The sequence below is a fragment of the Danio rerio genome, chromosome 12 (assembly GCF_049306965.1).
Source record: "Danio rerio strain Tuebingen ecotype United States chromosome 12, GRCz12tu, whole genome shotgun sequence".
NCBI classification, from domain to species: Eukaryota; Metazoa; Chordata; class Actinopteri; order Cypriniformes; family Danionidae; genus Danio; species Danio rerio.
The window spans coordinates 8,668,965-8,684,027 of record NC_133187.1 but is presented as its reverse complement, the minus strand read 5'-3'; positions in this window follow the sequence as shown (position 1 = coordinate 8,684,027).

The window sequence follows — 15,063 nt, the reverse complement described above, 5'->3', positions numbered from 1 at the left end:
ATGTTATTTATTACATTGATATATAATATATGATAAATAATATGATAAATAATATATATAAATATTAATTATTATATTTAATATATAAATATGCATTTTTTATGTTAATTAGTACATTATTAAATAATCTATAATATATAAAATATATATTGATATACATATATATATATATATATATATATATATATATATATATATATATATATATATATATATATATATATATATATATATATATATAATTATTTTTGATTTTATTTATACACATTAATGACTTTAATGTTATTTATTATATATTCTATGATATATATAAAATGTATATATTAATATGAATAATTGTTTTTATTAATTTATTATTTGCATATTAATTATTTTATGTTATTACATTAATATATAATCTATAATATATAAAATGTGTATATTAATATAAATAATTTTATTTATGTATTATACATATTAATAATTTTAATGTTATTTATTACATTAATATATAATCTATAATATAAAATATTTATTGACATGAATAATTATATTTCATTTAACATACACATATTTATTTTTATGTTATTACATTAATATATAAACTATGACATAAAATGCATATATTAATATTAATAATTATATTTATTAATTTAATATATACATATTTAATATTTTAATGTTGTTTATTACATTAATATATACACATTTAAATATGAATAGGAATAATATTAAATTTAATAAACTGTATAAATATTAATTATTTGAATATTATTTATTATATTAATATATCATTTACAATATATAAAATGTATATATTAATATGAATAATTATATTTATTAATTAAAAAAAATATATATAAATTATTTTAATTATATTTATTACATTAAAATATAATTTACTATATAAACATTAATATGATTAATTATATTTAATTTAATATATACATATATATTATTTTAATGTTATTTATTACGTTAGTATATAATCTATGATTTATAAAAATGTATATAATAATATGAACAATTATATTTATTAATTTAATATTTTTACATACTAATTATATTAATGCTATTTGTTACATTAGTATGTATAGAAATTAAAAGGAGGAATTGTTGTCTTTATGTAAGTCTAATCATTATGATGAATTAAAGTTTCATGATAATGCAAATTATTTTAAAGCAATACCATCATCCTTAATCTTGTCATTATGAACAAGAATAAAAGAAGATACTGCAATATTACTGGAATAAATTCCTGAATAGTTTAATGCATATATAATCTTGCTGTATAGTTTATTATTCCCATTCAATTTTGAACTGGCATTAATCAAAGTTTAATTTCCTTTGTTACCCAATGATTTGTTAAGCATTAGGCAATACCAAAATAGTTACTCGCTATAGCAATTAAAGTTATTTTAGATGCTGCCAACAGCTTAAATCTTGTCAAGTGGAATGAGCATTGGTCGTCTGCCAGCATTTCAGCAGATTTTATTGCAGCCGTGTGATAGTATGTGACCGTCCTTGCGATTGGAGGACCGTAAACGTCACGTCAGCCTATGATTAAAACCCTTTATTTGAGACAGTGAGCGGTAATAGCAAGTGCATTCAAGCACACCATCAATCATCCAGTGCACTGTGACACAGACTGACACGAGAGGTGAAAACACAAACAGATCCCAATCAGAGAAATGAAGCCAATGCACAATATGCTTCATATTGATTTTAGAGGCTATCGTTTTGGTTAGATGGATTAAAAGGAGACGCTTCATGTAGAATCAGGGTTTCATTTAAGTCAATTTTGAGTACTTTAGCTTTTTTGGCTTTTCTAAAAAAAATAAAAAATTTCAGGCTAATGGAAGGAAATAATTTAAAATATGTGTGTAAGTGTTTCTTTTGCCACATTTTATCAATGTCTGTAGAATTAAATTACAATAAAAAACACCTTTCATAGTTTTTTTCTCCTGCACCGAGCAATAAATCTCCACTTTGGCAGCATATTTGTTCATACATACAATTTTATTGAACCAAAATCGTGAAAATGCTTTTTTAAAACAAATTACGGAGTGATAAAAACAGATTCCCAAAACCCACTCCATGAAGACTTATTTGCTCTGTGCTAATATATGCAAATTAGAGCATATTTAATAAATAAGACCTCATCTGCATATATACGGTTGAAGAATTATTAGCCCCCTTCGATTCTTTTCTTCTTTTTTAAATATTTTCCAAATGATGTTTAACAGAGCAAGGAAATTTTCACAGTATGTCCGATAATATTTTTTCTTCAGGAGAAAGTCTTATTTGTTTTATTTCGGCTAGAATAAAAGCAGTTTAGAATTTTTCATGAACCATTTTAGGGACAAAATTATTAGCCCATTTCAGCTATATTTTTTCTCGATAATCTACAGAACAAACCACTGTTATACAATAACTTGCCTAAACCCCCAAACCTGCCTAGTTAACTTAATTAACCTAGTTAAGCCTTTAAATGTCTCTTTAAGCTGTATAGAAGTGTCTTGAAAGATATCTAGTAAAATTTTATTTACTGTCATTATGGTAAAGATAAAATAAATCAGTTATTAGAAATGAGTTATTAAAATTATTATGTTTACAGTAGGAATGTGTTGAAAAAATCTTCTCTCCGTTAAACAGAAATTGGAAAAATAAACAAGCGGTCTAATAATTTAGGGGGGCTAATAATTCTGACATCAACTGTATATATACACATTTTAGAAAACTTTAAATACATGAAAGTTAGCAATGTTTTACTATTTACTAACATAAAAAATGAACAATTCATGTACATTATTTATTAGTTCAGCATTTTGCTACTTTCTTTATCAACTAATGTTGACAAACATGAATAAATACTTTATATATATACACACTACCGGTCAAAAGTTAAGTTTATTTAATAATTTAAATAAAGTTATTCTGTTCATAACAGCAGCATTTATTAAATGTATAAAAATGTTAAATATTAATTTAGTTTCAAATGTAATTTTTACTCTAGTCATTATTGCTTTTATTACTATTACCAATAATAATATTCATAATAACAATTATTATTATAATGATTTTTGAAGGATCATGTGACTAGAGTAATGAAGCTGAAAATTTATCTTTGAATCACTGGAATAAATTATTAAATTATACACTACTTTAAACTGTTATTGTGCAGTAACATTTCACAATTTTTACTGTATTTTTTATTAAATAAATGGAGCCTTGGTGAGCAGGATAAGTTTATTTTTAAAAAATGTGTGTGGGTATATACACACACACACACAACCGGCAACTTTTTGTTTTATGTTCAATCCACTTAAATTTGTAAATACTAAGACGTTAACTTAATTGTCTCATGTTGTTTCAACACGAATCAGTTGGAACCCAGCATTTTCCTACAGTGTATATGTATAACAGTATTTTTAATAGGGCGAAGCAGTGGCGCAGTAGTGCTGTCGCCTCACAGCAAGAAGGTCGTCGGGTCGAGCCTTGGCTCGGTTGTCGTTTCTGTGTGGAGTTTGCATGTTCTCCCTGCGTTCGCGTGGGTTTCCTCCGGGTGCTCCGGTATACCCCCCCAGTCCAAAGACATGCGGTAAAGGTGAATTGGGTAGGCTAAATTGTCCGCAGTGTATGAGTGTGTGGATGTTTCCCAGAGATGGGTTGCGGCTGGAAGGGCATCCGCTGTTTAAAAACATGTGCTGGATAAGTTGGCGGTTCATTCTGCTGTGGCGACCCCAGATTAATAAAGGGACTGAGCCGACAAGAAAATGAATAAATATTTTTATTAATCATACAATCATTGCATTCTCTCAAAAGTGATCCAGTTATAAGCCCAAACATATATTTTTATGCAGGCTGTATATGCCCCATATTTGTTATTTTAGTCCAGTCGCTGCTTTTCTGAGCTGTTTACCATCTCAGATAGTTATCTTTATAAGCCGCGTGTTAAAATAGCGCCCTCTCTGCTGATTGCTCCGCCGGTAATAAACGATAATGACGGTGTTAAGAATAATTCCCCTCAGATTGTGTGTTTCAGTATCTGCTTTTGCTGCATAGATTTCTTGTGGCCGCTGACAGTGTGAGTAGAGCAGATTGATAGCCTAATCTTTCTCTCGGAGCTGCAAGGAACATTTGCAGTTTGAAAGCTTGTGGAAAAATTGAATTCTCTCTCTCTCTCAGTGTACTGCTTTGCCTGTCAATGGATTTTTGCATGACTATGCGCTCTTCAGCACTCCATTAATCCCCATATGTGTTTTCAGAACAATGCTACACCAAAACGTACTTCATTTCCAGTTCTTCCGAGCTGCATTTGAATACAACTGACAAGTTAGACGCCCTGTCACTCATTCGCTCCAAAACTGCACTAGTGGTTCTTCTTAGTAAATTGGCTGTAATTATATATGATCCTCTTTGGTTTCAGAAGCTGTTTTGAATTCGAAGCGGAGTAATTTGGCTCGGAGGCATTGAAATGCTGTTCACCTTACCGTCAGTAATTTGCAGGGCGGGCGGCAAATACAGCATCAGCACTTTTTCTCTCTCTCTTTCTCTCTCACCCCTTTAGAGAGATAACATATAAATTAATGACAAATTGCTTCAAGCTCAACACTGCTGCCGCTGGCAGAAACCACACACTGCACCCTCTTCTGAAAACGGCAGATTCATGGAGATATTATAGGCATTTAGTGGTAGATAATGTAGCATGTACAGAATATTATACATAAATAATAGGCCGCATGTATTATTTTTTAAACACATATTTAACACTGTAATGCCTGATATCTGAAATCTTTTTTTGTAATTGAACAAGTTATTGTATGTATATAGCTATAGATATAGACACACACACATTTGAAGATGCGTTCTTATTTTAAAGTTATTTTTGTTATTTAATAAAAAAGTAATAATAAACAAGTAATTTACATAATTATTTTTTATAGAATGTTAAATTTTCACCATTTTTGTACCAAATACATAATAAAATATAACAAAACATAAATCAAAAATAAAAAAAACATTAACAACAATATATATATATATATATATATATATTATATGGATGGATGGATGGATAGATAGATTAAAGCAGTTTGAAAAAAGGATACATAGACAGACAGACAGACAGACAGACAGATAGATAGATAGATAGATAGATAGATAGATAGATAGATAGATAGATAGATAGATAGATAGATAGATAGATAGATAGATAGATAGATAGATAAGCCTAGATAGATAAGCCTAGATAGATAGATAGATAGATAGATAGATAGATAGATAGATAGATAGATAGATAGATAGATAGATAGATAGATAGATAGATAGATAGATAGATAAGCCTAGATAGATAGATAGATAGATAGATAGATAGATAGATAGATAGATAGATAGATAGATAGATAGATAGATAGATAGATAGATAGATAGATAGATAGATAAAGCCTAGATAGATAGATATATAGATATATAGATAGATAGATAGATAGATAGATAGATAGATAGATAGATAGATAGATAGATAGATAGATATATAGATAGATGGATAGATAGATAGATAGATAGATAGATAGATAGATAGATAGATAGATAGATAGATAGATAGATAGATAGATAGATAGATAGATAGATAGATAGATAGATAGATAGATAGATAGATAGATAGATAAGCCTAGATGGATGGATGGATGGATGGATGGATGGATGGATAGATGGATAGATAGATAGATAGATAGATAGATAGATAGATAGATAGATAGATAGATAGATAGATAGATAGATCTATCAAATGTAATAAAATACTTAACACTGACATCTCCATGCACAGTAAATGCCATTATTAAATTCTACCACTCATATGTTTCCCTCAACAACAGCACATGTTTAAAGCGACATGCAGGAATATCAGCAATTAGCCATCTGGATTATTTGTGTATTTCTTTATTGTGAATATGTCTAATCCGTCACCGCAGCGGTGGAGTGTATATCAATCTTTTTTCCAGGTCCATCTGCTCTCTGTGGTTCAGATGCACAGACACGCAGCAGTAAATAGGATGATATATGAAACTGGCAGAGATGATGACACCAGCCAGACAAAGCAACATATGACTTTCACCTAAAAATAGCAAATATCGCCGCTCGTTTACGACACCTCACACTCGTATTTAAACACATGCTTTCATTTTTTAGATTTCACTTTAAGTAATATTACAGAGCTCTGGAAAATGCTCATTTTTGGCTGTCACATTTGTAATATTGAACTCGAAATTATTCTTTACCATGATTTTAATAAAATAGAAATATGGATTATGAAGTACTCTGCTCAACAAAATGATACCACAACCTTAATTAAATAATAATAATAAAAAAATCAATAGATAGATTTCATACTCACATATGCAGAATATAATTAATATTTAAAATAACATAATATTTCAATAATTTCATTATTTTAACATATTAAATAATGCTATTTAATGAATAATTGCTATTAATATGGCATTTTAACCAAAAAATATTTATGCGATATTAAATATGAACCAGTGTTACCGTCTCAAATATTGTCATGGACCTCTTTCAGGGGAATTAAACATACTTTACAACTTCACTGTAAAAAGTGATTAGTTGACATTACTTAAAAAAATAATAAAATAAATAAATAAATAATAATAAAAAAAACTTAATCCGTGGTCGTAAAATTAAGTAAATGCTAACTATACATTCATTTTCTTTTCGATTTAGTCCTTTTATTAATCCAGGATTGCCACAGCGGAATGAACCGCCAACTTATCCAGCAAATTTTTACGCAGCGGATGCCCTTCCAGCAGCAGCTCATCTCTGGGAAACATCCACACACACTCATTCACACACATAAACTACGGACAATGTAGCCTACCCAATGTCTTTGGACTGTGGGGAAACCAGAGCACCCGGAGGAACCCCATGCGAATGCAGGGAGAACATGCAAACTCCACACAGAAACGCCAACTGACTCAGCCGAGGCTCGAACCAGCGACCTTCTTGCTGTAAGTTGACAGCACTACCTACTGCGCCACTGCGTCGCCCTAACTATACATAGTTATAAAAAAAATAGTTAAGTCACTTTAACAGTTGCAAGTTCTAACACTACTCACTTTTTAAAGTCAACTTGTCGCTTTTCCTTTAATGAAAAGTAACTAATTACTTATATAATTACTATATATTATATAATTACTTAAATGTTTCTCTACACACTAGTAAACTATTCAAAAGGGATAGCTCACACACAATTTATGATTTACTCACTGTTTACTCACCCTCAAGCGTTTACAAACCTTTGTGAGTTTCTTTATCCTGTTAAACACAAAAGAAGATATTGTTGGAAACCAGTAACCATTGACATGCATGTAAAAACTTTGTTTGTATCAACAAGTGTGAGTAAATGATGACAGAATTTTCATTATATGATGAACTCTCCCTATAACACACACACAAAACCTAATACGTCTAACCCAAACTGCAATGAAATCCTTATTTCGCTTGATGCATCGCAACATGATGGATTGCATATTGTGCTTCGCTAGATGAAAGTGCGCTATAACTTCATACAGTAAAAATGGAAAACACATGCTCCCTCTACACTGTTTCCATTGTCAGAGGAAGAAATGTCACAAACACTGATTGCATGCGTAATTCGATTTGCATGTTTCTCAGAAAGCTTCACCGGTTACTCGGCTTAAGAAGAGCAAACATGTGAAGCCGACTGTCAAATCCAAACACACACATACGTGCAGCATAAATATCTTCTTGTTAATGTGGCGCAAGGCTGTGGAAACTAATAGTCATGAGCTCAGCTTGACAGAGGGCTATCATTAACATGAGAATGAATGGCTTTAATTTGCAGAACAACAAGGGGGATTCTCAGAAACGCTCTGCGGCCTGCTCATTTCTTACATGTTTATGTCGGTTATTTGAATTGTGCCGTTGCCAAATCCTTTCCCACTTTCGTATGATGTCTTTTGGTATTGTATGGAGCACCCTGGAGAGAAATACGCCATGACTACAAATTAAAACAGTGACTATATGAGTCATTTAATCAGTCAATCGGGAAATTGGGAATTGTGCGAGAGAAGCCTTTGAGGTTTTTCACTTTTAAAGGAGAAGTTCACCCTGAAATGAAAAATTCTGTCATCATTTACTCACCTTTTACTTGTTTCTAAGCTTTATGAGTTTCTTTTTTTGTTAAACAAAAAGGAAGGTTTCTGAAAAGTGTTGGAAACCTGTAACCATTGACTTCCATAGTATTTGGGAGGTTTTCAGCTTTCTTCAAACAGAACAACACATCTTCTAAAGGTTTGGAATCACTTGAATTCACATAGAAATTGAAATTCTGTCATCATTTACTCACCTTTTGTTGCAAACCTTTATGAGTTTCACTCTTCAGCTAAACAAAAAAAAAAATATTCTGAAAAATGTTGGAAACCTGTAACCATTGACTTTCATAGTATTTGAAAGATTTTCAGCTTTCTTCAAACAGAATAACACAACTCATAAAGGTTTGGAAACACTTGAGTTCATCCAAAAATGAAAATTCTGTCATCCCTTACTCTCCTTTTACTTGTTTTCAAATATTTACGAGTTGCTTTCTTCCACTGAACACAAAAGAAGAAATTCTGAAAAATGTTGTAAACGACCAGTGACTTATTTGGAAGATTTTCAGCTTTCTTCAAACAGATTAGGGCAACTCATAAAGGTTTGAAATCCCTTAAATTCACCCAAAAATTAAAATTCTGTTATCACTTACTCTTCTTTTACTTGTTTCAAACCTTTACGGGTTTCTTCTTTTTTTTTTTTTTTGGTTAAACAAAAAGAAAATACTTAGAAAAATGTTGAATACCTGTAACCATTGACTTTCATAGTATTTGGAAGGCTTTCAAATTTCTTCAAGAGAATAATGCAACTAATAAAGGTTCTGAATCACTTGAGATCATTCTGAAATTAAAATTCTGTCATAATTTACTCCCATTTTACTTGTTTTAAACCTTGATGAGTTTCTTTCTTCTTTTAATTAAACAATAAGGTATTCTACAAGATGTTAGAACCCCGTCACTGTTCACTTTCATAGTATTTAAAAGGTGTTCAGCTTTCTTTAATCAGAATAACGCAACTCATAAAGGTTAGGAATCACTTGAGTTCATCCAGAAATGAAAAATCTTTCATCATTTACTCCTTTAACTTGTTGCAAACCTTTATGACTTTCTTCCTTCTGTTAAATAAAAAAGAAGATATTCAGAAAAATGTTGAAAACCTGTAACCATTGACTTTCATAGAATTTGGAAGGTTTTCAGCTGTCGTCAAACAGAATAACGCAACTTATTAAGGTTTGGAATTTCTTAAGTTTATCAAGAAATTAAAATTGGTCATCATTTACTCAACTTTTACTTGTTTTAAAGCTTGATGAGTTTCTTTTTTCTGTTAAATAAGCTTTTTTCAAACAGATTAGGGCAACTCATAAAGGTTTGAAATCACTTAAATTCACCCAGAAATGAAAATTCTGTCATCATTTACTCACTTTTTACTTGTTTCAAACCTTCATGATTTATTTTTTGTTAAACAAAATAGAAAATATTCTGAAAAATGTTGGCATGAAAAAACTGTACAAAAGCACGCACATCTCTCTTAATTGGGTGCTCAGGTCTGATGAAGAGCCGGGTGGCTCGAAACGTTACACGCTCTGTGTCAGCCTTTTTAATTTAATAAATTTGTATTTTTGGAGCCTTGGTGTTGCCCCCTTTGATTTACACGAAAAATGTTGGAAACCATTGACTTCCAAAGTATTTGGGGGATTTATTCTTTAAACAGAATAACGCAACTCATAAAGGTTTGGAAATACTTAAGTTCATCCAGAAATAAAAATTCTGTCATCATTTAATTAAATTTTAGTTGTTTAAAACTTAATGAGTTTCTTCTGTTGAAAACAAAACAAGATAATCTGAAAAATGTTTAAAAAAAAAAAAAATAAAAAAAAAAAAATAAAATAACCATTGACTTCCAAGGTATTTGAGAGGTTTTCAGCTTTCCTTAAAGAAAATAATGCAACTCATAAAGGTTAGGAATCACTTGAGATAATCCAGAAATTACAATTCTTTCATCATTTACTCACCTTTTACTTGTTTTCAAATATTTACGAGTTGCTTTCTTCCACTGAACACAAAAGAAGATATTTTGAAAACGTTGGAAACCTGTAACCATTGACGTCCTTAGTATTTTGGAGGTTTTCAGCTTTTTTCAAACATAATAAAGCAACTAATACAACTTATAAAGGGTTTGGAATCATTTCAATTCACCAAGATATTACATTCTGCCATCATTTACTACCTTTTTACTTGTTGCAAACCTTTATAAGTTTCTTTCTTCTGTTGAAAACAAAAAAAGATATTCTGAAAAATGTTGAAAACCTGTAACGATTGACTTTCATAGTATTTGGGAGGTTTTCAGCTTTCTCTAAACAGAATAACGCAACTCATAAAGATTTAGAATCACTTGAGTTCATCCAGAAATGAAAAATCTGTCATCATTTACTCCCCTTTTACCTGTTTTAAACCTTTATGAGTTTTTTTCATTCGTTAAACAAAAGAGAAAAAAAATTAAGGGGGGATTATAATTCTTCAGTATATATACTGCTAAAAAAAAAAAGGAAACACTTATACAACACAATGTAACTCCAAGTGTTTCCTTTATTTTTTCGACCAATAATATATTTTAGATATTTGAAATCCAAATATAAATTTGTAATATATTAGATTTTTAAATATGACTAGACAGCACCCCCTACATTCATCTTAGTTTACAACACAGTTAAAAACAACAACAACAAATATCTGTTTGCTGGCAAGCATCAATTTGTGCCTTGGGGAATATGACACTGGTCTGATAATATTAGATCAATACCCATGTCTGTTCCTCCGGCAGCACTTGCTTTCTATCATCCAGGCACATAATGGCTTTTACTACATTACAGTATGAAGGCCCAGGCTTTTGAAAGGCAACTAATCGGAGATGTTGTTTTTATTTTTTTAAAGAAATGACCGAACGCTATCATGTTCTGGCCACCGAATACAGCCATTACCATACAGTTTAAATAATCCTGAAGCTTCTGCATAATTCACACTCCCGCATAGAATAATGCAACTCATTACAATGGAGCGCTCCTCTATGCTTTAAGGAGAGATATTAAAAATGCATTATTCAGCCTGTTACACAACACGTTTCATCTGTCGCTGAAGCAAAAAACGCCGCTTTGCATTATACAAACCTCAACATTATCACACCCAGGATGGATTAAAGTAAATGGGAGCCTTGAAACTAGCAGTGCTGGGACTTGTTATCGACGGTGGTGTAAAATTTCACATTCAATTATTATTGCGCGTACTTCTCGTGTTTCATGTCGGTCTCTCCGAACTCGTTTTGAGGCGCTGTTAATTCCAGTTTGTATAAAGGCAAATATTTCTCATTACCGTCGCTGGTTGTGACATGAACGTACACCCACTCACATACAAAGTCGAGGGTTGCAACACGCATGAAAAGGTTTGAAACGGCTCTCCTGACAGTGTGTGTGTTGACAGCTGAGTGTGTGTTTCTGGGACTGATCGTAAGGCTGATAGGAACATGAGCTCTGCATCTGTAACACAGGGATGTAGGATGAGGACAAAAGACTGACAGGGTCTGCTATAACAAATGTTAGGTCTCGAGCCAAAAGTTCTGCTTCACAAATGTGTATTTCTTCTAGCTAGTATATTTGGATGATTGAAGTGGTACAAAAATGTAATTAATTACAATTAATTAATTATTATTACTATTAATGTTGGTATTACTATTATTATTATTATTATTATTATCATCATCATCATCATTATTAGTAGTAGTAATATTATTACTATTATTATATTATTGTTGTTGGAATTGGTATTATTATTATAATTATTGGTATCATTATTATAATTATTGGTATTATTATTATTATTATTATTATTATTATTAATAATTTTTAACACATTTTCATTTACTACCAGTTACTAGTAGAAATTGTATGATATATAATATATACAATATATTTACTATTGAATGTTATACTACAGTTTCGTTTTTACATAAATTTGACAACGTTAATTGCTGTTTTTATTTTTATTTTTTATCATTTTAAACAATTTTTGTATGAATTTAAATGTATTTACAAATATTTCTTGAAAAAATATAATATTCTTATTCAAAACTCAAAAACCAAATACTATTTATTTACAACCACAAATAATATTATTTTTTATAATAATAATAGTAATAATACAATAAATTATATATAACAAAAATATATTATCATAACTAAATAAGTTCCAATAAATAATTATTTAATAACTTCAATAAAAAAAAAAAAATATATATATATATATATATATATATATATATATATATATATATATATATATATATATATATATATATATATACATACATACAGTTGAAGTCAGAATTATTAGCCCCCTCTTGATTTTCATTTTCTTTTTTAAATATTTCCCAAATGATTTTTAACAGAGCAAGGAAATTTTCACAGTATGTTTGATAATATTTTTTCTTCTGGAGAAAGTCTTATTTGTTTTATTTCGGCTAGAATAAAAGCAGTATTAAATTTAAAAACAACAAAATTATTAGCCTCTTTAAGCTAATTTTTTTTTTTTTTTTTGATAGTCTACAGAACAAACCATCTTTATACAATAACTTGCTTAATTACCCAAACCTGCCTAGTTCACCTTATTAACCTAGTTTAGTCTTTAAATGTCACTTTAAGCTGTATAGAAGGGTCTTGAAAATTTTCAAGTAAAACATTATTTACTGTCATCATGGCAAAGATACAATTAATCAGTTGTTAGAAATAAGTTTTTAAAACTATTATGTTTAGAAATGTGCTGAAACAATCTTCCCTCCATTAAACAGAAAATGGTGAAAATAATAAACAAGGGCGCTAATAAGTCAGGGGGGCTAATAATTCTGACTTCAACTGTGTATATGTGTATATATCGGTACCCACTGCGCCACCCATCATTGTAAATATACATTTTAATATTTATTATTACAGTTTTAACCTAAAATGTAATTTTTTTGTTCAGTATAATTATTATTATTATTATTGTATTTAAATTATTTATTTATTATTATTTACTTTTTATTATTCTTAATACTACTATTTACTGTGCTTACTATGTTATATAACTTTGTTTATTTATGTTATATATAAATATAATAAGCACAGTATATGAATAAATATTCATTAAAAATGTTCTTTTTAATGTAAACTTTAGAATTGTTTTGACAATACATTTGTAACATTATATAACTTTTTTTTTTATAAATTTGTTATATAAATTGAATTAAATTGAGAGAAAAAGAGAGAGATTATATGTAAAATAATTTTTTTTTAATTATTAATTTAATTAATTAATATTTTTTTATTAAAATTAATTAATTTATTTGGCTATTACCTCAACACCCAGCATACGCAGTTTAACTAGTGTGTTAAGTGCGGTCATAGTATGAGTGATGTGTTGCACAGTCAAGATGTGTCCATAATGCAGCTCTCATAAAGCAGTGCAATCTGCAGCAGTGACCCGCTTCATAAGTCCGCCTTTATTGACAGGAAACATACAGTGTTAAGTGCACAAACTGGCCTCAGATAAAGCTATCACATCTATTGGACACATTCAAACACAATGGCTCTATCTTATCTATATGAGACTAAAAGCCCACAACAGCCTGACCTTCCATTCAATACTACTAGACAAAAAAAAGCTGAATCAAATAATGTACACAGCAGAAATTTCAGTATATGGGATATGACATTTTATATTTTCCTCATAAGTGACACAGTACATTCCTTTGATAGCGATTGAGTCAATAAAACCTGACCTTTGCAACTATTCCCTTTCTTTTTCTTATTTTACACGAAACCAGCGCAGTATCTCTAAAGATAAGCCACAAAAATGATTCTTTTCGGGATGAAACAACAGGGTGGGGTCGATTTGTTTTTACTCGAAATGAATGATTTATACAACGAGCCCAACAAGACTGGATGAATTTCATTATGTGAGCAACATTAATGGCGCCCACCGGGACTCCAGATGAATATAAACTACGCCTGAAGATAATGGCTGTTATTATTGAGTTCTGTTGAAACAAAGAGGAACCATATTGTTCACGTTTAAGTCTCGGGTTTCTAAAGAGGAACGATTCTTATGTAAATGATACGGGGGGGAAAGCGGTTGAAATGTCATGAGCTTGATGCAAACAAGGCTGAGCGCTCTTAAACATTTGCATGGGCTAAACAATCTAGGCAAAGCATTAAACCCGTTCACTGCAGGCAAAAAAAACACTGTTTAGTCATGCACCTGTCAGTTTTGTGATTTCAGGCTTTTTGTGGGATTTTAGTGTAATGTAAATACACTTTTAGGTCTTGACAGAACAAGTTTTTTTTTTATTAATAATTTTTAAAAAATATGTTTTCTGCATTGTTTATGTGCCCTGTGTGCCTCGCATTCTAACCGCCTTTTATAAACGCATACCAAGCGGCAACCTCCCGCTCTCCCTCGTGAAGCAAATACAGAAGTAACTGAAGCTGCAATTCATCGAAATTCTGCTAGCCCTGGCTCCATTGTAGAGCAGATTTCTATTGACCCCAATGTTAAAATGGCCAACTTTACAGCAGAAAAAAGATGTTTACAGCCTGGTACAAAGAACGATTTGGGTTTATATAGCTAATATTACCCTTCATGACAACCGTGAGGGGGGTGAATTTTTTTTCAGAACTTCATTTATATTAAGTCTGCATAATTAAGGGCGTGGCCACTTGAGTGACAGCTAGTTCTCGGTGGTCGCAGTCACATCACCTCAGCTGATTCCGGGTGATTAGCCGCTGAACTTAGCATATACATTGTATTTTTTATTTTTTTTATGTGGCTTTACACAGTTAATTGCTTTGTGGAATATCAGATGATATGGCAAGCTGTGTGCACTCAATTGGGCTCACAAACCATTCACTTGGCATCTATTTCCCAG